The sequence below is a fragment of the Canis lupus genome, chromosome 28 (assembly GCF_003254725.2).
Source record: "Canis lupus dingo isolate Sandy chromosome 28, ASM325472v2, whole genome shotgun sequence".
Taxonomy (NCBI): domain Eukaryota; kingdom Metazoa; phylum Chordata; class Mammalia; order Carnivora; family Canidae; genus Canis; species Canis lupus.
This window is the reverse complement of record NC_064270.1, coordinates 20,192,022-20,216,975: the sequence shown is the minus strand read 5'-3', so window position 1 is coordinate 20,216,975 and position 24,954 is coordinate 20,192,022. Positions and strand designations below refer to the sequence as shown.

The 24,954-nt window shown below is 35.3% G+C and overlaps 1 long non-coding RNA gene across 1 annotated transcript in view; it reads right to left on the bottom strand.

The window, feature by feature from the left end:
* Positions 1-6,885: 6,885 nt before the first annotated feature.
* LOC125753901 (uncharacterized) overlaps positions 6,886-24,954 on the bottom strand; it is a 39,401-nt gene continuing 21,332 nt past the window's right edge. The window contains exon 2 of the long non-coding RNA XR_007406692.1: positions 6,886-7,286. This is a non-coding gene — a long non-coding RNA (uncharacterized LOC125753901). The remainder of the gene's footprint in view (positions 7,287-24,954) is intronic.

Below are 24,954 nucleotides of genomic sequence, written 5' to 3'. Positions count from 1 at the left end.
GAAAATGCACAATTTCCCCACATAGCAAAAACAAAAGCAGAACAAGGAGATGGGCTTATCTAAAACAAAGTGGTTCATCTGTTACTCCTGACCTATATGGCCTATTGTTCATAATACTCTATCATAGTCGTTCTCTGCTTCCTTTTCATAATGTTTTAAACATTTAGTATCTACTCATTAGAAAGATACCATATTCTAACAGATTCTTTCCCAAGTGTTGTGCTTCCTTTATGATTTTGATTCTGCTATTTCCTTTATAAATATGTATGTGTGTATGTACATGTTTTTAGGAAAAGCCCCTCTAGATACATCCTATGTTTGAATTTTAGCAAAAATACTAAAATTGAATCTTAAATGAAATTTGTAGGAATCATCTCAAAACTACTCTTAGAGACCCGATTGACACTGTCAGATAATCATTTAGAGAAGGTCAGAGAAAAAAAAATTAAACATTCTTTTCTCTCGTCACACTCAGCTACACACCTGGGTCTAAAGCATTCTTCCTTTTCATGGAGGATGTAGGTGGACAATTTATTTCATGTCTGCAGGACAGGGCTGGTTCTGTTCTTATCTATGTAACTACTTATGACTGAAGAGGCAGAAATAAATACTTATTCAAATATATTTTCCCAATAATCTTAGGTGGCTTAGAATTACATGGACTGAATACAACTTCAACAGCTTTCAAATAGATGACACAATCCTATGAATGATTTCCCTTCATAGCTCAGAGATGTTAGCTTTCTGATATGATAAGATTTATCTATTTCCTTGGATGAATGCTATCTGCTGGTATCTTATTGCTTCATAGATCAATTGAAATCTTTCAATTAAAATCAGAAAAACTGGCTCTGGATTAAAATCTAAAACCTGAAGCTGAGACAGCTGTAAATAGACTTTTCCACTATCTATGACTTTGTGTGTTTCAGATGTCTTTTTTATTTATTTATTTTTTTGGGGTCATAACTTATTTTACAGGAAAAAAAGTGATTCAGGTAGCTTTAAAGACTTCTCTAAATTGCATCATGCAAATATATCAACTTTACTCTCCCTTCTTCACGGGGATTCTTCTGAGGTTCAATATATGAAGGTATTTGTAAGAAAAAAAAATTGAAACAAACTATCAGTTCTTAGGAAGCTGTATAGAAAGTGAAAGCACATACCCTAGTTCTGGGCAGCTTTGTCATCTTTATTATTTATAAGTTTAAGAAAAAATTTGTAGGTTTTTTTATGACTATTTTCTACTAAAATGGGACAAAAATTTCATTAGGTGATACTATTCTCCTTTATTTGCCTTGCTCTCCTCTTGGTTTAACTTAGCTCCAATCTCGGAAAAAAAGCACTAGCTTCCTAGGAATTTTATCAAGTCAATTTTAGAAGATTAATTTACTTAGTATCTAGAGAATTCAGTTCTAATAAAGGTCTAGCATTCTTTTCTTAGGTCGTAGGTTCAAGTCTACATCGGACCTTATGCTGATTATGTTATGGGTGTTATTGCAGACAGGCAAGAGTTTTATTCTGCTTAAGAGTCAATCTTGTTTCTCTGCACAGAATTCAGCACACTAATGTTTGACATGCAGCAAAATGGCTTTGTTCAATTCTGTCTTGTGAAAGGTAGAAGCATTAACTGGTGTTAGAGTTGTCTCACACCAGCTGAATTCAGGGGACCTGGAGTATGTAATGGACATGGCCTGTAGTAGTGGAACTAATAGCCACTGAATTTTGTTTTCTTGTGTTTGCATGTAGTTTTTGTTTTCCAGGAGTTTCTCCTGCCCTCCAAAAATAAATGGAAGTTTAGCCACAAATACAGTACCATAGCCATTGCCAGTGATTTGGTATGGTAATGTTAATCACAGAATTGGAAGCACTGTGCTGCAGGAATAAAACTAACCACAGTTCTGTCCAGCTCTGGCACAAAAAATTGTAAGATATTGCTGTTTAAGATGGGTCTCTACTTAATGTCTCCATTTGAAAAAAAAAATGTAAAAGTGGGACACCTGGGTGGCTCAGCAGTTGAGCATCTGCCTTTGGCTCAGGGCGTGATCCCAGAATCCCAGGATCAAGTCCCACATTGGGCTTCCTGAATGAAGCCTGCTTCTCCCTCTGCCTGTGTCTCTGCCTCTCTCTGTGTATCTCTCATGAATCAATAAATGAAATCTTTAAAAAGTTTGGATTCAATAGCCTAACTTATATTTCATAGGTCACAGACTGATAGAGAGAGAGAAAGAGAGAGAGAGAGTATTGTTTCTGGTTCTTTCTTTTGTGGTGAATTCTTCCTTCTAGTCATTTTTTCCAGTGCAGAGTGGCTGTATGAGCAGGCTAAGTCAAAAATATCAACCACGACCTAAGTAAACTACACTCTAGATGATTCCAAATGATTCCATTTTCAGACACCAGAAAATAAAAGAAAAAGAAGAATAGAACAAAATAAAAGGATCAGTAAAGTGAAAAACAAATTTTAAAACAAAGTACTAAAAATGAAAAGCAAAAAAAAAGACAAAGAAGATAAAGAAAAGAGTAAAAAAGGAGGAGATGGTGGTGAGGATGTGGTAGTGGAGAGAGAATGTAGTCTACCTGAGGGGTCCTAGACAGTGATCCTCTTGGTTCTGAGTGTCTTTTGCTCTGTATGTTAGAAGATGCTTAATCCTAAATTTATATAAACCACCAATACTTATAGAAAGCCCCAACATGGACCACCAAAACATAAACAAGATAAAAGAGGGGGACAGAATGGGAAGGAAGAGAGAATATTATCTCACAGATGAACCAACACGGTGTTCCACATGGTTCTGAGTGTATTTTGGTCATGTGTTAGAAGGTACTAACTTCCACCATTATAAAACAAAACAAGGCAGAAAAAACAAAAACCTGTATCTCATAAAAAACAAAAACCCATATCTCAAAAACCCATATCTAAAGTTGGAAAAGAGAAAAAAAAATAGAAATTTTTAGTCTGGGCAGCCCCGATGGCTCAGCAGTTTAGTGCCGCCTTCAGCCGAGGGTATGGTCCTGGAGACCCGGGATCAAGTCCCATGTCGGGCTCCCTGCATGGAGCCTGCTTCTCCCTCTGCCTGTGTCTCTGCCTCTCTCTCTCTCTCTCTCTCTCTCTCTCTCTCTGTGTGTCTCTCATGAATAAATAAATAAATAATCTTAAAAAAAAAGAAAAACAAAATTTTAGTCTGATATAAAAACAAGTGGTAATGGAGGGAAAAAAAGGACCCTCTAGTTCTATATACTATTTTCCCTCAGTCCTGGAGCTTTCCAGTGCTGCTTATTCAGTAAACTTGCTTTTCCTTTGTTCTTCCAGCTGGTCTTCCAGGGGAGGGCTTGCTGTTCTGATTCTCAGGTGCCTGTGCCTGGGCGTGGATGCCCCACCCCTTGCCAGGTGCTGGGCTCAGTATGAGCTGTTTATCTTGTGAGGCCTTTGTTCCCTAGAGGCCCCACCTCTCCCAGGCACAAGTTGCAACAAAGAAGAAAAAAAATAGCAGTGGCCAGATTTCCAGCTCTGGAGTCAAGTTCCCCTGGGTAACTAACCTCAGTCTCCCAGTCCACACAGGCCTAGAAGCTCCAGGGGCAGGCATGGGTGCACTAATCTGCACAGCTTGCAGAATGCCCAGCAGGAGAGTTCTCACTTTCCTATACCCTCCCTGATTCCACCTGTCCCAGAGGGAACAGAGGATAGCCAGTTTTGTCCACTTGGGCACCCTGGGATCTGAGGCCCTGCGCCACTGAATCTGCACTCCCAGGGACCACCTCTCCCAAAGGGAACAGAAGAAACCCACCTTTGTCCATTGCCAGGCTTTAGTGTAAAGGCCACTCTGGAGCCCATCTGCTTAACTGGACTGGCTTCTCCCAAATGCCCCGGAGGGCTGCAAGGCTCTAGTCCTTTACCAATATCATGCCGTGGTTTGTGGTGAGCTTTTCTCCTGAGTGCCTCTCCCCTTATAGTGACTCTGGGAATCTTGGGGCTGCAGTGCCCCTCTGATTCTGCCTGATTTCCCTGCTAGACAGTTTTCTTTCAGGGAAAACTCTGACACAGATTTCTAGTTTCCACTTCTTCAGGGGCTGGGCATTCATGCCCCAAATGCTTTTGCTGCTCCACTTTAGCCCTACTAGTTGCAGTTCCCCTCCCCCACTTTATTCTTTTTCTAATCTTGCCTTCCTACCTTGTTAGAAGTGAAAACTTTTCTCTCTGTAGGATTCAATCTGTTCTCTCTTTAAATCTCAGGTCAAATTCGTAGGTGTTCAGGATATTTTGAACGTTATCTAGGTAAGTTTGTGGGACCAGAGGAGCTGAGGACCCCTACTCATCCACCATCTTGCCACCTCCCCCTTTCTCTGAGTTTTAATTCCAAGAGTTTGACAAGGTCTTCATCCTCCCCTGCTTCTAAGCAAGGGGGAAAGTAGTTGTTTAAAAAGATCCCAGATTAGGGGTGCCTCGGTAACTTAGTTGGTTAAGTATCTGACTCTGGATTTTGGCTCAGGTCATGATCTCTGAGTCATGAGATCAAGACCTTCCTAGGACTCTGGGATAAAGGTAGAGCCTGCTTAAGATTCTCCATCTCCTCTGGGGCACTTGGGTGGCTCAGTGGTTTAATGTCTGCCTTTGACTCAGGGCATGATCCCCGGGTCCTGGGATTAAGTACCACATCCGGCTCCCTGCAGGGAGCCTTCTTCTGCCTATATGTCCCTGACTCTGTGTGTCTATCATGAATACATAAATAAAATCTTAAGAAAAAAAAAAAAGATTCTCCATCTTCTCTGCCCCTTCCTCCCCCTTCCCCCCTACTATGTGTGCTCACTTGTGCACTCTCTCTCAAAAGAAAACAAAAAATATACAGATTATTCTGCCATTATGTTCTTAAGAGGACTGCTCTTAAATTTTACCAGAGGTTATTTGTCTATATTTTAAGTCAGCCCAATTAACTTGGGAGAAAAAAAATAATACCCAACTTCAGCTTAATCTTCCATATGAGGCAAGGGAAATATACAAATCCAGTCGCCTCTGGCTAACTGGTCCTGCCTAAAGTAGGAGTTACTGAGAAGCACTTGTAAAGTTCACAGTCCAAGGGCGCCAGCTTACTAAACCATGGAGACATAATTGTATTCTAGAATGCTTCTCCCCCAAATCACCCCCACCACTGTTAGCACCACATCACTAAAAACCTATTTATTTCAGTTCCTTTTACTTAGTACATCATCATGCACAGCTATCAAAAAATTGCATAAAATGTTAAAAGGAAAATATAAAAAGTTTAAAGAAACTGAGTAAACATCAGAATTAGAGTCCTAGATGTCAAGAGTGTTGGAATGAACAGGCCAGGATTTAACAACAAAATCATTAATGTGCTAAGCTCTCTAATGGACAAAGTAGATAATATGTCATAAAAGATAGATAATGTGAGTAGAGATGAGAATAAAATTCTCTAGGTCAGAAAACACTAAACAGAAAAAAAAAAAAATCCCTTAAAGGGCTTGCTAATGGACTCCACATAGCTGAGGAAAGAATTTGACCTTGAGGATATGTCAATGGAAATTTTCAAAACCAGAAAGCTAAGAGAAAAAGTCTGAGGAAGAAGAGGAATATTCAAGAATATTGGACAAAAGTTATAACTTATACATAATGAAGATACCAGAAGGATAAATAGAAAGGAACAAGGAAAGGAATAGGATTTGAGGATTTCTTCAAATTAATGTTAGACACCATGCTACAGATCTAGGAAGCTCAGAAAACAAATCAAAGCCCCCTCCACACACACAAAATAAAAAAAAATGAAATCTAGGTATACCATATCCAAAACAGCAAGAAATCCAAGAGCAAAAATTTGAAAAAGATAAAAACTTATATAGAAACAAAGAGTTACATGAAACTTCTCAGAGCCCCATGAGCAAGAAAAGCATTGCAAAGTACTAAAAGGAAAGAAGAACAAACTGCCAACATAGAATTCTATATTGAGGGAAGGAATTTTCCAAAAGTGAAAAAAAAAAAAAAAAAGAATTCTCAGACAAAAATTGAGGGAATTTGTTTCAGGTAAACTTCCTGGTAAGAAATGTTTTTCCAGAGTGAAGAAACATTATATAGACTAGAAGCTCAGATATGAAGAAAAGTACTAGAGAAAGAATAGGTTACAAAATAGCTTTTTATCTTTCTTATTCTTAATTAATCCAACATATAAATTTGTACATATAGCAAAATGTATTCAATTATATGTGCTCACATATGTGTATGTGCACCTGCATATAGATATTTATGTGTAAGTAAAATAATAGCAATGAGACAAATTAGGAATATTTTATTATTTTAAAGTTGTTTCATTAGCTGTGAATAAATATAGTATTATTTAACAATGAATTTGGATTAGCTGTAAATGAACACATCAGGCTCTAGGGCACAATTAAAAGTTTAAAAAATTATAATTGATATATTATGAAAGGAGAAAAATATAATAAAATGTTCAGTTAATACTAAAATGCAGAAAACTTAGAAGATGGAAATAATAAAGGACAAGAACAACACATAGCAAATAGTAGCAAATATAGCAGATCCTATAATCCAACGTTGTCAGTTAATCTAAAGATCATGTAAATATATCAATTAAAAATATTTTCAGAGTAGATAAAAAACAAGGCAACTGCATGATGTCTAAGAAACTCATTTTAATTTTTAAATATTTTTAAAAGGAAAATAAAAATATACCCTATTAACTCAAAAAAGTTACATTAATTTCAGCTAGAGCCAACATAATGGAACAGAAAGTTGTCAGGGACAAAGAAGGGTATTGCATTAAACAAACAAAAAAAAAAGGAGTCAATCCTCCAGTAAAACAGTCACACACACATTAAGGATTGCTAACAAGAGAGCATCAAACTACATGAGGCAAAAACTGATAGTAGGCATATTTATTTTTCCTGAAATTCTATTATATTTGGACATGTCAGCTATCAGAAATGAGTAGATCTTGCAGCCAGAAAGTTAGGACCATAATTAAACTCCACATTAGAAGTCAATGGATAAAATTGACATCTATACACTTATATCCAAAGAGCTAAATATACCTTCTTCACAACAATGTATAGAAGGTTATATGCCAGGGCACCTGGGTGGTTCAGTTGGTTAAGCCTCTGTCTTTGGCTCAGGTCATGATCCCAGGGTCCTGGGATTGGGTCCCATGTTGGGCTGTCTGCTCAGAGAGGAGTCTGCTTCTCCCTATGGCCTTATTCCATTCATGTGCGCACTTTCTCTCTTTCTCTCCTCTTGATCATGCTCTCTCTCAAGTAAATGAAATCTAAAAAAAAGAGGAAAAAAAAAGTTACAATGACCAAATGAGTTTTTCAGGTATGCAGGGCTGGTTCCAGGGGTGGGGTGGAGAATCAATACCCTCTACCACATCAACATGTTAAAAAAATAAGAACAATTGCATGATCATATCAATAGATGCAGAAAAAGTACTTGACAAAAATAAAAACAGCCACTCATGATAAAAAAAACCTCCCCAAAAACTAAAAATAGAGATCTTCAACATGATAAAGGATATCTACAAAGACCTATGACTAACATTATATTTAATGGTGAGAATCTAGAAGCTTTTCTGCTGAGATCACAATGATGGCAAGATATCACCTCACAACATAACTTTGATCATTGTACTAGAAGTCCTAGTTAATGCAGTAAAAGAAGATAACAAAAACTATAAAAATTCACAAAGGAAAAAAATAAAACTGTTTGCAGATGATGTTATTGTCTAGTATAAAATCTGAAAGAAGGACCAAGAACTTCTGGAACTAATGATTACAGCAGGGTTGCAAGATACAAGGTTAATTTTTAAGAGTCAGTTGTTTCCCCACATATCAACAACAAACAAGTAAACTTTAAAATTTAGAAAAAAAAAACATTAGCACCCCTAAAAATGAAGTATTTAGCCATAAATCTAGCAAAAAATGTACAAGATCTATAGGAGTAAAACTACAAAAGTGATCAAATATAAAGAGATTCTTTGTAATACTGAATCTTTCTATACATGAACAAAGACATCAGTTCTTCCTAACTTAACCTATAGATTCAATGCAATCTAAATCAAAATTATAGAACATTATTTTGTGCATATCAACAAACTGCATATATAACATTTATGTAGAGAAGCAAAAGATCCAGAATAACCAACTCAATATTAATGTGTAAGAACAAAGATGACTAACACTACCTAACTTCAGCAGTTATTACAGAACATTAATAATTATGAGAGTGATATTGGCAAAATAATACACAAGTAGATCGATAAAACAGCATATAGAGCACACAAATAGAGCCACATAAATGTAGCCAACTCATCCTTGAGAACTAAACAAAGGCAACACAATGGAGTTAAGATGATCTTTCAACACACACTGGTGGAACAAGTAGATCTTCTCATGACAAAAGTAGAATCTAGACATAGATATACTTTTCACAAAAAAAGTAAACTTAAAATAGGTCACTGGCCTAAATGAAAAACAGGTCACTTTAAAATTTCTAAAGATAACATGACAGAATCTAGATGACCTCGCATAGGACAATGACTTTTTAGATACAAACCAATAGTGTGAACCTTGAAATAAATCACTGATAATCTGGACTGCTTTAAAATTTAAAACTATGTCAAACAAAAACAACAACAATAAAAACTATCAAGATAATGAGAAGATAAAACACAGAGTAGGAGAAATCTTTATCAAAGACATAACTTGTGGAAGATTATTAAAAATATACAAATATACAAAGATATACCCCAAATCTCCAGAACTCAAAAAAATAACTTCCTTAAAAGTGAACAAAAGGGTGCTTGGGTGGCTCAGTGGTTGAGCATCCGCCTTCAGCTCAGGTCATAACCCTGGCGTCCTGGGTTTGAGTCCCCCATCAGGCTTCCCACAGGGAGCCTGCTTCTCCCTCTGCCTGTGTCTCTGCGCCTCTCTCTCTTAAATAAATAAATCTAAAATACTTTATAAATTTTATAAATATTTTATTATAATGTATAAATATATATTTATATATTATATATTTTAATACTGATGAAAAATTATCATCTCATATTATTAGGGTATTACAAATTAAAACACAGTAAGATATTACTGTCTACTTTTTTGAATAGCCCAAATCTGAAGTCTGAAAACACCAAATGGTGGAAAAAAGGTGGAAAAACAGAAATCCCCATTCATTGCTGGTGGGACAGCAAGAATAGTCTAGCCATTTTGGAAAAAAGTGGTTCCTACAAAATTAAAATATTTTTACCATAAGATCTAGTAATCATATTCCTTGGTATTTATCCAAGTTGAAAAATTATATCCACACAGAACCTGAACACGGATATTTGTAGTAAACGTAATTTGTAATTGCCGAAGCTTGAACCTACCACAAAGTCCTTGATTAGGTGAGTGGATAAACAAACTGAGTTGCTTATGGATTTTTATGGATTACTATGCAGAATTGAAAAAAATGGGCTCTCAAGCCATGTAAAGACATTGAGGAATATTAAGTGAAGATTACTGAGAGAAGGAAGTCAATCTGAAAAGCCTATATACTGTAGGATTCTAACTATATGATACTTTGGTGAAGGTAGAACTAAGGAGACAGTAAAAAAGATCAATAGTTGCCAGATATGATGGTGGAGGGAAGGGATGAACAGGTATATCAGAGGATTACAGTGAAACTATAATGTCTTTATGAAACGACAACTGTGGATATAATTATATGTTTGTAAAACGCAGGAATGAAATCTAATGTAAACTATGGATGAAGGGTGATGGCATGTCAATATAGACTCATGGATGTTAACAAATATACCATTCTGGTGCATAATGTGGGTAGTAGGAGAGGAGGTACAAGCACAAAGGCTGAAGATATATGGGAACTTTCCATATCTTTTGCTCAAATTTGCTGTGAACCTGAAACTGCTCTGAAAATAAAGTCTGTTTAAAAAAAAAAAAAGCTTACTGAATATTTTGGGTATTATTAAATACCCAAATTTCTAATGATTTTATACTCCCAACTGAACATACGTTCTTCAAAGGAAAAGGAGGATGGGTCATTATTCTTCTATTTCTTTCAGAGGCTCTAACTAGATGATGGCCTCCCCCAAGTAGAAGCTACACAAATGCTCAACAAATGAATTTAAGATTAAATAGTTACAAAATTCCAGAATTTTTCTTCCAGTTTCTTATATTTCTGATACAGAAAACGTAACAATGACAAATACAATAAGTAACTGAACCCACCACCATATTAAAAACCTGTGTACTCTCCTTCAATTACTCATAGGTAATTGTCATAATGAATCTAATACTTGTAATTCACATTTATTTCTATCTTTTCTATTCATGTATGGATTTTCACATAACCTACAATATTCCTATCTTTTTAGACTTTAGAAAATACTGTTTCTAGTCTCCAAATTGCTTTTTCACCCATAAATATGCTTGAGATAAACTGATGTTGATGCACATCTAACTCATTTAGTGCCACTTATTTTTTAGTATTCCTTCTTATGAATATATAATGGGTTTTTCCATTCTTAAATTAACGGGATTTAGGTCATTATCAAATTTTCACTATTACCACAATTCTGTGGTGAACATTTGTACACATGTCTGATGTTTGATAAGCAGATGGATGTCAAGTACATGTAGGAGTGGAAATGCTGAGTTCTAGCCCATGCAAATTCCAATTTTATTCATGTTTTCCAGACAACTCTCCAAAATGGTTGTGCAACTTACTCTTATGAGTCCTTATTTTATAAAATTATGATTTTCCAACACCAATAGCCTTTTGGGTATTGACATTTACACTGATGTTTGCAGTCAGTCTTACTCAAAGCACTATACCTTCAAGGCCCTCAGTTACTCTGGTGTCCAAGAGCAGGGACATAAGGTCACCATACTTTTAATGGATCTCCATCTCTACTATTATTGCATGACCTAAAGCCATAAAAGTTTACTGTCCAAAGCATAGGAATTCCTTCTTCCTAATTTTTAATTATTTAGAATTCTTCCATTTCCAATACAGCTTCCATTAATAACCTAATGTTCAGTTTAATGGCAAAGGACTGCATTTATCTAAGTGTGATCTGTTTTAATTTAATAGGCTGAGTTGCAATCCAATTCATATGCTATACTCTGCCTAGATCTTAACAAGCGTAATATCCTTTCTCATTGCACTATAGAATATTAGCACTACAGGTAATACAGCTGCTAATATTGTAAGGTCTGGATAACTATAGACTTCAACTAATGCCTCATAACTTAAGTTTATTAAAGACATAATACCTCAGAGCACAGTTTAAGTAACAATGAAGTATTCAGGCCATATTTCAAAGGAAAAGCACATGTTAGGTGATCTTTTAAATAAGAATTAATGATCTAGAACGGCCCGTACTGATTTAATGTTGTGCTTACTACTCCCCCCCCAACCCCCCACAGTTGTTTTTCACCCGACTTTGGTAACTCCTACAAATATGATTAGGAATCATGATAGATAGAAATGTATCGCCATTTGATCTTCTGCTTAATAAAGATTTGAGGTGGCTTTTAGATTTTATTTTAATAGGTTTTTTTAAGTATTGCATACAAATAGAAAAGTAAATAAATAAATAACTAATAATGAATTTTCCAGTGAATATACCTATGTAATTGGCATTGAGATGAAGAAAATAAAGTTACCTACAAAATCTTTAAAACCCCTTTGGTCCTATTTCCAAACATCCCTACCAACTTAATTACTATGAAAGGGTTTTGTTTTCATTTTTGGTTTTTGATGTCTTATTTTTTAATGATATTCATTTAAACCTTAGACCAAATAGTTCCTGAGAAAATGAAGTGAGTCAAGGGTTAACCTGGAGTCACAAAAGAAGGCAGAATGTGAATTAAGCATTGGGTTGGACTTTGTGATGTCTTTCGTGTCCATTCTGTTACATTCCACAACTACTTGTTTTTTTTTTTTTTCCACTTCCATTTAAAATGGAAAGAAATTCAGCAGCTAACTGAATGATGCTATCTTTCCATTATGAGAAATTAAATTCTCTGCCTTGGTTGAGTGCCTTCAACTTCAGGTAACCTTCCACTATTAGTTTTTGTTAGTTTCAGTTTTTTGTTCCTTATATTTTATATGAAAACAAGTAGAGTAATTGGAGGGAGTTTATTTTCTTTGTGGGAAAAATAGTCAGGCTTACATCAATTCATAATTCTAAACAACACTCACTCATAGTATATACTAGCATCATGACACACCTGTGGACAGTATCAAGATATATTATCTAAATTCCTCTTCAAACAAGGACAAGTCAGACAGACACAAGGAGCATAATACCTAGAGCCTGTAGTTGTTTCCTTAAGATTCATTTTAGTTTTTGAGTTGAGGTCAAATTATTTGTAAAGTGACCTTGGACAATTAATAAAACTTACTGGGAAGACACTAGACAGTGACTAAGAAAAACATTATCTTTTTTTTTTTTTTTTTTTTGCAAAAACGTTATCTAATGGTTCACCCAGTTTCACCCCACATGGAAATCCTTAAATGTGATCTTTGCTCTTGTACCCCATTAGGCTGCCAGACTATTGGAAAGACTGATAATTTTTCAGGTCCTTCTGCCAAACTCTGCCCTTCCACCACCTTTTGTTCTGCATAGCTAATATTTTGTTCTACACAGCTAATAAGTGTTTGGATACCTAACTGTTCAATATATTCTATTATAAAATTAACCTGCAAAAATGTCCGGTACACTTGTTATTCCCTGACTTATTGATTCTAGCCATTCTAATAGGTGTGAGGGGATACCTCATCATGGTTTTGATTTAGATTCTCATAATTGGTGATATTGAGCATCTATTAACCATCTGTAGGTCTTATTTAGAAAATTTAAAAAACGATGCCTATTTAGGTCCTCTTCCCATCTTTTAATCAGATTGCTTTTTGTGTTGAGTTGTATAAGTTATTTATACATTTTAAGTATTATTCCCTTATCAGATATATCATTTGCTAGTATGTTCTCCCATTAAGTGAGTTACCTTTCTGTTTAGTTGGCTTCCTTCACTGTGTAGAAGCTATTTTAATGTCATCTTCATAGTTTATTTTTCTTATTACCATTGCCTTAGGAGACCTGTATAGAAAAATATTGCTATGGCTCATGTCAGATGAAAAGGAACTCTCATGCACTGTTGGTAGTAATATGTTAATACAGCTGATATGGAAAAAATATGGAATTTCCTCAAAAAAGATCATAGAAATACCATATGATCTACTAATTCCACTACTGAATATTTACCCAAAGAAAATGAAAACACTAACTTGAAAAGATCTATGCACTCCTATGTTTACTGAAGTGTTATTTACAATAGCCAAGATAGGTTGTTTCCCTAAGTCTCCACTAATTGACAAATAGATACTGAAGATATGGTATATGTACAATGGAATATTATGTAGCCATACAAAGGGATAGCATCTTGCCATTTTTGGCAACAGGGTAGATCTACAGGGTATTATGCTAAGTGAAATCGGACTGGGACAGACAAATACTGTATGATTCTACTTATAGCAGTCATCTAAAAACCAAATGAATAAGCAAACACAAACCAGACGCAGACCTATAAATACAGAGAACAAACTGATAGCTGCCAGAGAGAAGGAGGGCTGGGGGGACATGCATAATATGTGAAGAAGAGTGGGAAACCCAAGCTTCCAGTTAGGGAGTGAATGAGTCACATGAATAAAAGGTACAACATAGGGAATGTAGTTAACAATACTATATTAACTCTGTAAGATGACAGATGGTAGCTATACTTATGGTGAGCATAGCATAAGATATAGACTTGTCAATCACTGTTGTAGACCTGAAATTGAAGCAACATGGTATGTCAACTATCCTCAGAAAATTTGGATTGCCTAAGTACAAAGCCATTTCCATGATATCAGTCTCTAAAAATTCTAGTTAATGGAGATTTTGTTGGATGGTCAGTTGGATTCTGTTAGATGGTCAAGTGCAAAAAGCTTGAAATTTCAGATTGTTATTTGTGTTTTATCACCACTTTCACTCATAATACCTTGGGCAAGTCCTTTCATTGTCCTCTATTCTTAGGGCTATTGCTCTATTTTTGAGCACCTATTTCCTTAGTGACAACATTATCAGTACAGACTCCACTATTTTTACAGTCATTCTAGGTTAAGGACATTTTCTCTCATCTGAAACTTCTTTTAGGGAAGAGAAGGACAGATGTATTTAACAAATGGAATAAGTACTTGGCTGCTTCTGAAAATAGATTTTTTCAGGAGATTTGCCAACAGAATCTGTTTGCCTGGCAGGATTCCAGGGGCAAAGTACTAATTTCCATAATATTCGATATGTAATATAACTTCTGACCAATGAGACTAGATATGAGGCTACCAGTTGAAGAGCATTTCTACTTTCATGGTGAATTGTGCTTTACATACACACACAGATACACACACACCTATGGACATATTACCACTCTACAGGAAGCCAGCATTCCAGGCTGAAAGCCCCATCAATCTGGTCTCTTTTAGACTGGTTGATCAAGTCTATCTTATCTGTCCCAGGGCTATCAAGTCTAAAGTTACCCACTAGAGCTTATCAGCACAATTTAATCCTCTATGTCTAAGAAACTATATACATGAGGTGAAATAATGCTTTTCTTAGATAAGTTTTAGAACTTGGATCATTTTAACCTGCTTTCTTTAATATACTAATTACAGATAGAATACATTTGTCTCTAGTTACTGATTATTATACTTAAGACATGGAAAATAAATTTTTAGAGGATATAGAAAAAGGTTATAAAGAGTATTATTGGCTCAAATGAAAGCTTCAGAATTTTATAAGAGAACACACACTAACTAGATTTCACTTCATATGCCATTAGGTGGGATGCCTAGGTGGCTCAGTGGTTAAGTGTCTGTCTGCCTTTGGCTCAGGGAGTGATCCTGGAGTCCCAGGAATAAGTCCTAGGATCAAGTCTCAGATTGGGCTCCCCAGAGGGAGACTGCTTCTCCCTCTATGTCTCTGCCTCTCTCTCTCTGCATCTCTCCTGAATAAAAAACAAAATCTTAAAAAATATATATAATACATGCACACACACCATTAGGTATCTTAAATACGATCAGGCAAAATTAGGGAGACAGTTCAATATGGATTCTCACATACTTATAGAGCATGAAACTTGGCTTTGACACTCTTATTTCCCCTCCTTCTTCCATATCACTTTAAAATATTTGAATTCTACCTACATAACAGGCATTGTGCTAGGGTCCATGTCCCACACATCTTTAATTTGTCATTGATGGTTTGCTTCTATCTGTCTCTACCATCACCAAAACCCATCCTTGCCTCTCATTTGGACTAGTCTCCCAGGTGATCTCACATCCTAGCATACCTCTATTTTTTCAGAACAGCAAGAGTTTCTCCACTCCCACACTCCCATCCCCCCTCCCAAATATGATGAAGGTAGAAAAAGGTGGTCTTCTCAACTCTTTAATAACTTCTCAGAGAACAGCTTTGGAATACTTGTGTTCCAGATTCTAGGGTAGGACCAGAGGATCATATGATCTTTCCCAGTACGTAAGTTGTTGAGATGAACATTTACCAATCCATTGAACTAGAGGTTCTGTCTGGGAGCAAGGGGGAAAGAGAAAAAAACAAAAATCGAGCATCTAGATTGTTAAAGAAATAAAAACCAGTCTTTATTTGCAGATAAATTGTTATTGTAGAAAGTTCTATTACTTCTATTAATTTTTTTGGTGAACTTAAGTTTAACCAAATGTAGGACTGAAGTTGAAACTCAATTGTGTTTCTGTATACAGACAATTATTGGAAATTAAAGCATCTTTCATAACAGGATATAAAAATATGGAACAATATGAGGAAGGATCTGCAAGATTCATATAGTGAAATCTAAAAAAACATTACTGAGAATAGTTATACCATGCCTACAGATCACAGGACAATATTGGTGCTACAATATCAGTTCTCTTAAAGTTGGTCTACAGATTTGACACCACTACAAACAATTTCTACAAGAAAAACATTACAAGCTGAGTCTAAAAGTATAAAAATACAAAGAACTTAGAAAAGTCACAACTTTGAAAAAATGAAATGCAAAGATCTGTTGCCTGACTTTGATTACTAGAGCTTTAAAATGATTTTTAAAGTATAGAAGTGGAAAATAGACCAGTAGATCAAAGGGACAGAAGAGAATTCAGAAAGAGGCCCATATATTGGTCTTCAATAAAAGTAAATTGAAAAGGAAATTAGGGCAGCCCGGGTGGCTCAGCGGTTTAGCGTCACCATTGCCCCAGGGCCTGATCCTGGAGACCCGGGATCGAGTCCCACGTCGGGCCCCCTGCATGGGGCCTGATTCTCCCTCTGCCTGTGTCTCTGCCTCTCAATCTCTCTCTCTCATAAATAGAATCTTTAAAAAAAAAAAAAAAAAGGGAAATTAAATGGATAAAGGATAGTTTTCTATAATAGTGCTGGAAAAGCTAGATATCCATACTTTAAAAAAGAGTTCAGTGAATTTCAAGCTTTGTAAGAATTAAATTATTAAATTATGGCTTTAAGTGCCAACTCAAAAGTTGTAAGTCTTCTGTAGGAAAATCTAGGAGAAAGCTTGAAATTATACATGAAACGGAAGTTTTAGATATTAATATATAGTCCATAAAAATATAATTGTACTTCATCAAAATGCAGAAATTCTCTTCAAAGGGCACTATTAGGATGAAGAAAGCAATCCACAAACTCAGAAAATGTTTGCAAATCTAGGAGTTTTATCTAGAATACATAATGAAATAAATAACTCGATAATTGTCAAATGAAAAAATGAGCCAAAAACTGAGCTGACAAAAGAAAGAAAACTGTGTTAATGGCAAATAAATATAAGACTTGATGTTCAATATCTTTAGTTGCTATCAATTTTATTGACTATAGTGAAGATTTGGAAATTAACTTGTAACTACAATGTAATACTATTACCTATAAAAAATAAAAATATTAAAAGGTCAAAATTAAGTACAAAAGACCAAATATTTTGCATATGGTGAAACCAGAATCCTCATACAGTGGAAATATAAGATGGTACAACCTCTTCAACAAGCAGATATTTTCTTAAAATATAATACAGATCTCTACTATATGACCTAGCAACTATAACTCCAAATAACTACTCAGAGGATTGAAAACCTGTGCCCACATAGACTTATACAAACTGCATAGCTGCATTGTTTGTAGTAGTCCCAAACCAATTATGGCCTCCATGTTCTAAATACTGAATTCTACTCAGCAAGAAGTATGAACCATAGGTAAAGTAAATCAAAATGATTACATTGAAAGAAGTCCTACTAAGACAACATGTTGTAGGTTATTTTTTTAAAAGTAAAAATCCTCTCTCCCTTCCCCTCTCTCCCCTCCCCCCTTTCTCCCCCTTCAGTATTTAGTTATTGAGACAGCCAAAAAACTGACAGTATAATTATGTTATCAAGGATTACATAGGTTCTCTCAAAGCCATTAGTATCCTTTAGTTTTGGTTTCACAGGCTGTCAAGATGGTAAAACTCACTTCTTTTAACTATACTATGGCAGTCAGAGTATCAAGGAAAACATGCCTGTGATCATTTTTGAGTAGTAAGCAAAATCTTTACCATTACTTGCTAAGCAATTAAGTACGCAGTTATTGTAGTAGCTTAGATGCCAAGGGTGAGTGGACCAGAGACAAAACAGCTTTGGATATCTATGGGATTACAGTCAGATGTTTAATATGTAACTACTGGTGATTTATTTATTAACAATAAGGTGAAGAGTACACTCCTTCTAAAATATCTCTTCCTTACTTGGAGCTCAAAGGAACTATTTGGAGAATGTGAAGTTTGACCTTTTTTTTGTGCAAATTTCTTGGGTTTACATTCTCATGAATTAAATATAGAGCACACATTATTCAACCTTAATGGCCATTTAAATGCCTGTTTAGCCTCCTCTCAACCACAGATATTTTATACAGGAAATCAATAAGAGACACATGGTAACTTAGTACTTAGGATCAGGACTTAAAAATCCTGTCTTGTCTCCATGGTCCTAAAATTTGTGTCACTGTGGAGTGATCTCACTGGTCTAGGACTTCTCTAATTCCTCAAATGTCCATTCTGTTCAATATTGCTCTTTCAATGGAATTTTAGCACACCTAGGATTTGTTTTATACTAGATCTCAAAGTAATATGCAAGGGACATAGGATCTACCCCAGATCTCAGAGCACTTAGATTAATACTAGAAAGTTAAACTTGTGTTAAGATATGGTGAATAAGATACAACTTTATATAATTAGATGGGAATCCATCTAGTTAGAGAATCCCCTTCCCTGCATCTAAATTCCACATTTACTATTAGTTATATGGCCCTTTATAGTTCAACTATGATCTCCCCCTATCAAATTTGGATTTTACTATCAACTTCAGTGGCTGGAGTAAAGATTAAACACAATAACCCATGTAAGTGCTCACCACAGTTCCTGGTTAAGATTTAAGTCTGCTAAGAAGCAGGAGTCCACACATAGCCCCCCTTTTACATGACAATCCTATAAAGAATGGAGGTCACTCTATAGGAAATAAAATTGTTCCATAGAAGCTGGAAAAACATTCAAATCATAGTCAAGAGGGAAAGCTGTTATAGCCATAGCAAGAGTGTTGAGACTTCCTATACTGAGTAGAAAGAAAAATGAACCAAAAAGTTAAAGTTACAAGTCTTTGAAAAATTGAGGAAGAATAAATATATCATAATGGATAGAACTAAGACCATGGGGCACCCAGGTGGCTCAGTTGGTTAAGCGTCTTTGGCTCAGATCATGATCTAGAGTTCCCAGATCAAGCCCCTCATTGGGCTCCCTGGCTCCCTGCTCAGCAGAGAGAGCCTGCTTCTCCCTCCCTCTCTGCCCCTCCCACTGCTCATGCTCTCTCTCACTCTCTCTCAAATAAACAAACTCTAAAAAAATTATAAAAAGAACTAAGACCATGCAGTATGTTGGAATGTAGAGGGTAAGTTTAGATAGAGCTAGCTCCATGGCATAGGTTTTAACTGTCAAGGTAGAGAGCCAGGCAGAATTAAGAAAGAATTAAATGAGTTTAAGACATTATTTTGGTTCAGGATAGTAAAAGCTACATAGTTCTATGTATTGTTTAGATGATATAAATTCTATACCTTAGATTCTAAGAAGAAAATGAGTACATACCAAAAAATGCTAATGTAAGCTATAGAAACTTGGTCAAATAAGAAACAATTAAGACCTAGAGGTAGTATGCAGTTCAGAGTATATACAGTATACAGAGAGTGAGTGGGGCCTAGTCTATAGTAGAATACTTGTATAAAATAGTATTGCTATTTTTAGTTAAGCATATAAGAGTAGCTAACGGGTATGTAGCATACTATGTGTCAGGCTCCCTAATAAAGGTTTTCCCTATTTTAACTGATTTGATTAAACATTTAAATTAGAACAGACTATAAATAACAGAGTTTGTTGCTATTCCCCAGCATAGGTACACAACATAGTTAAGTAAGGTATAACATAAGGTATACTGGTTATACTCGCAACAGAGGTATGCAGAAGTTGACCCACATATCTGTGCTGAATTTAAATAGACAGATGGAGAACCTGGAGCTGTAGTTACTTCTCAGTAACATGTCCACCACCACTGACATAATTGTCTTCATTGTGGCCATCAGTATCACCTCCCTTAATATTTTTAAGCACCTATTTTTACATCACATGTTATAGCATCTAATACTCTTAACAATCTTGTTGAAAGAATAGTCTTCCATTCTAGATGAATACTATGACCCTGTATAAGTAATTTTCCTAAGTTTATAAAGTTAAGTGGGGACAGGATAAGAAAGCAGATCAAGATTTGAATACATACCAAGTGACTTGAAATTCTACATATTTCTCCTGAGCTTTAGGGGACCTTTTAAAACAAAAGTCAAGAGTGGAACTACCACAACTGGATGTGGCACTCTGTGTGCAAAGTTACTGCCTTTTCTCTAATGAAATGAAGAATCACTAGAAATAGACCAGATTATTATATACTAAGTCTTGTATTTTAAGAGAAAGACATTTGTTTTAAATACTCTACTCTTCATGAGAGAGTTCCAGTCTTTCTATCCTCATCACCAGGATCTCAGGCCTATTATTCACAATGGAGGAAAAATGATGAAACCAGAGTTATTCTGCTTTTACTTAGAGTGTGGAAAGCTACATAAGACTCTTACCCCCACATTAACAATTACAAGTGGAAGCTGAATAGTCCATAAAGTCATACATTCAGTGGAGGCACAAAAGTTGAATTCATAAGGTAATATAAACTCAGAAGGAACTAAAAATCGGAATGTTAAGTCAACACCATCCCAAGACAGGATGGAAGTTGCAAATCATTTCATCCTTGGCAGAGAAGCAAGGCTAAGATATGGCCAACATGAAAGAAGGTAAAAATAAAAGACATCAATTCTCAAGTTCTTCTAATTGGCTTTTCCCAGATGGTTATGAATATAGAACATAGTTTAGCACTTAAAACATGAACTGGAAAGAAATTATGTCACATTTCAAAAAGATTTCTAGCCCTTGAGGGCGGGAACCAGGTCTTACATCCTCTGTTTTTATAGAGTACTGTTTGGATACTCTAAGATACTCCTGGCAATCAGTTTAATTCAAAGAATACAGGTCATTGCAGTGTTTTTTTTTTTTTCTTTCCACAGAAAGGAATATGAATTGGATCCAAAATTATAGACCTGAATTAATCTAGTTTCAGCCATTTATTTGAGAGCTTAGGCAAAGATTTAACGAACTTAATTGTTCATTATGTAGTTTTAAGGTTAAAATTAAAAAGTCATGGGTGAAACACAGACCTTACTTTTAAATGTAGGTTAGTGACTGCAAAGACAGGCATTTATCCACCTCTTTTTTTTTTTTCTTTGAAGGCATTACAAATTATTCATGGGAGATTCTCCCTTCATTGAGCCTATATAAAGTCTCAGATTCTACTCAACACAGAGGTATATGAAACATCTACAAACTAATAGGATCTGGCAAATGGATTATGACCTCTTTAATATCTCTAGTCTAATGGGAATGGATACATGGAAGAAAATGAAAATGAAACATAACAGATCAAAATCTTTGGAATGCAGCAAAGGTGATGATTCCTGCAGTAAAGATCTACCTCAAAAAGCAAGGACAGTCTCAAATACAAAACCTAACCTTACTCCTCAAGGAGCCATAAAAGGGACTGCAAATAAATCCTAGAACCAGAAGAAGTGAAATAAAAATTAGAGAGGAAATAAATGATATGGAAACAAACAACCCAGTAAAACAAATGAAATTAAGAGTTGGTTCTTCGAAAGAATTAATAAATTTGAAAAACCCCTATCCAGACTTATCAAAAAGAAAAAAGGACTTAAATACATAAAATCACTAATGAAAGAGGGGAGATTACAATGAACACCACAGAAATACAAAAACATCATAAGAGATTATTGTGAGCAATTGTGTGCCAACAAATTAGCCAATCTGGAAGAAATGGATAAATTCATAGAAACATATAACTACCAAAAGTGAAAACAGGAAGAAATAGAAAACCTGAACGGACCCATTTTTCAAAGAAATTCAATCAGTAGTCAAAAATCTCCCAAAAAAAGTCCAGGGCCAGATGGCTTCTCAGGGAAATTTTACCAGATGTGTAAAGAAGAATTAAAACTATTCTTCTCAAACTGTTAAAAAAAAAAAAAAAAGAAAGAAAAGAAAGAAAAGAAAAGAAAAGAAAAGAAAAAAAAAAAAGAAATGGAAGGATAACTTCCAAACTCCTTCTACAAGGCCAGCATTACCTTGATCCAAAATCAGACAAAGACACCACTAAAAAGAATTACAGACCAATATCCCTGATGAACATGGATGCAAATATTCAAGATAGAACAAATAGAACCCAATAGTACATTAAAAGTATTATTCCACAACCAAGTGGGATATATTCCTGGGTTGCAAAGATGGTTCAATATCTACAAATCAATGTGCTATATCACGTTAATAAAAGGATAAGAACCATATTCTCTCTCAATAGATGAAGAAAAAGCATTTGACAAAGTTCAACCTCCATTCTTGATTAAAAAAAAAAAACTCAACAAAGTAGATATAGATAGAACATAGGTCAACAAGGCCACATATGAAAGACATAGCTAATATCATCCTCAATGGGGAAAAAACAAAGCTTTTGTTTTATATAAAGAAATACATTTACATAAAGAAATGGGAAAATATTCCATGCTCATGTATTAAAAGAACATACAGTGTTAAAATGTCTATGTTACCCAAAGCAATCTACACATACAATGCAATCTCTATCAAAATAACACTAGCACTTTTTATAGAGATCAGTCCTAAAATTTGTATGGAACCACAAAAAGACATCAAATAGCCAGAGTAATCCTAGAAAAGAAAAGCAAAAGTTGGAAGTATCACAATTCCAGAGTTCAAGCTATACCTTATAAGGCTGTGGTCATCAAGACAGTATAGTACTGACACAAAAACAGACACATAGATCAATGGAACAGAACAGAGAGCCCAGAAATGGACCCACAACTATACAGTCAACTAATATTCAACTAAGCAGGAAAGAATATCTGGTGGAAAAGATAATCTCTTCAACAAATGGTGTTGGGAAAATTGGACAGCAACATGCAGAAGAATGAAACTGGGACCTCTTTCTTACACCATATGCAAAAATAAATTTGAAATGGATATAAGTCCTAAATGTGATACAGGAAATCATCAAAATTCTAGAGGAGAACATAAGCAGCAACCTCTTTGACCTTGGCCATAGCAACCTCTTATCAGACTCATCATGGGAGACAAGGAAAACAAAAGCAAACATGAACTTTTGGGACTTCATCAAGCTAAAAAGCTGCTGCCTGGTGAAGGAAACAATCAACAAAACTAAAAGGCAGTCTATGGAATGGGAGAAGATATTTGCAAATGACATCTGATAAGAGGTTAGTATTCCAAAGTCTATATAGACCTTATTAAATTCAACAACCAATAAAATAAATAATCCAGTTAAGAAATTGGCAGAAGATGTGAATAGACATTTTTCCAAAAAACACATACAGATGGCTAACAGGCACATGAAAAGATGCTCAATATCACTGACCATCAGAGGAATACAAATCAAAACCACATTCACACCTGTCAGAATGGCTAAAATTAACAACTTATGAAACAACCGATGTTGGTAAGGATGCAGAGAAAGGGGTACTGTTGTTGATAGGAATGCAAACTGGTACTGTCACTCTGGAAAACAGTATGGAGGTTCCTCAAAAAGCTAAAAATAGAGCTACCCTATGGCCCAGGAATTACACTACCAGGTATTTACAGAAAGGATACAGTAATACAGATTTGAAGGAGTACATGCACCCCAATATTTATAGCAGCATTATGAACAATAGCCAAACTATGGAAAGAACCCAAATGTCCATTGACTGTTGAATGGTAAATATGTGGTACATACATGTATGTACACACACACACACACACACACACACACACTAGAATACCACTCAGCCACCAAAAAGAATGAAATCTTGCCATTTACAAAGATGTGGATGGAGCTAGAGTGTATTATGCTAAGCAAAAGAAACCAGAAAAAGATACTATATGATTTTACTCATGTGGAATTAAAAAAAAAACAAAGTAGATGAATACATTGGGTGGGGAAGGAAACAAGCTTTAAGAGACTGTTAAGGATAGAAAACAGGGTGATGGAAGGGAATGGGCTGGGGATGGGCTAAACGGGTAATGGGTAATAAAGAAGACACTTGTTATGATGAGTACTGGGTGTTATATGTAAGTGATGAATCACCAAGTTATATTACTGAAAACAATACACTTAATGTTAACTAACCTAATTTAAATAAAAATTTGAAAAAAAAAAAACCCAGAGTGGCAAGGAGGCAAATTATAGCAGTCAATGGAATAGTCATAAAATACATGTTGAAAAAAAAATAAAAGTAGTCAGGAATGGCTTGAGTTGAGTTGAGAAGTTGATAGGAAAGGAGATACAAGATCATGAGAAGTTCATTGAAATGAAAATTCTAGGTGTTTATAAGAATAAAGTGTAGATTGGTAATAGATAAGTCAATGAGAAGCCAGATAAATGCTTTTCTAAACTGTGCCAAAGAATTTGAACCTTACGTTAGAGAATTTTAAGTAGGGGAGTGGGATCAAGTTTATGTTTTCAGAAGAATATCTAACTGTGATGTTCAGAATAAACTGGGAGGGACATACTTGACCCTGAGAGCAGTTCAGATCTATTTTAAGATTATAGTTAAGAGTTGAGCAGTGGAAATGGGGAGAAATAAGGTAATTATGACTGGGAATGTCAAGCAGCTAATATTTCTAAATATCTTATAATCTATATCCCCAGCTAGTTTCCTACCCCACCATGAGGTTATATTAAAGCAAATCAGACATTATATCATATCATCTATTAATAATTCTATCTCTAAGTATTTATTTTCAAACCTTATCATTATAACCAAAATAATAGACCATTTCTTAGAATCATTTATACCTGGTCAGTGTTCAAAATCTTAAATAAGATCTTTTTAAAAAGAACAGTTGGCTTCTTCAAATTAGAATACAAAGTATCTCATTGCCTGTGGTTAATGGCTCTTAAATTTTTTTAAAGATTTTATTTCTTTATTCATGAGAGACACAGGCAGAGGGAGAAACAGACTCCATGCAGGTAGCAGTGATGTGGGACTCAATGCCAGGACCCTGGGATCATGCCCTGACCAAAGGCAGATGCTGAGCTGCTGAGCCACCCAGGTGTCCCTCTTAAATCTTTCTGATAGGTTATTTCTCCCTTCTTAAAAAAATACCAAGAATAGAGTTGGT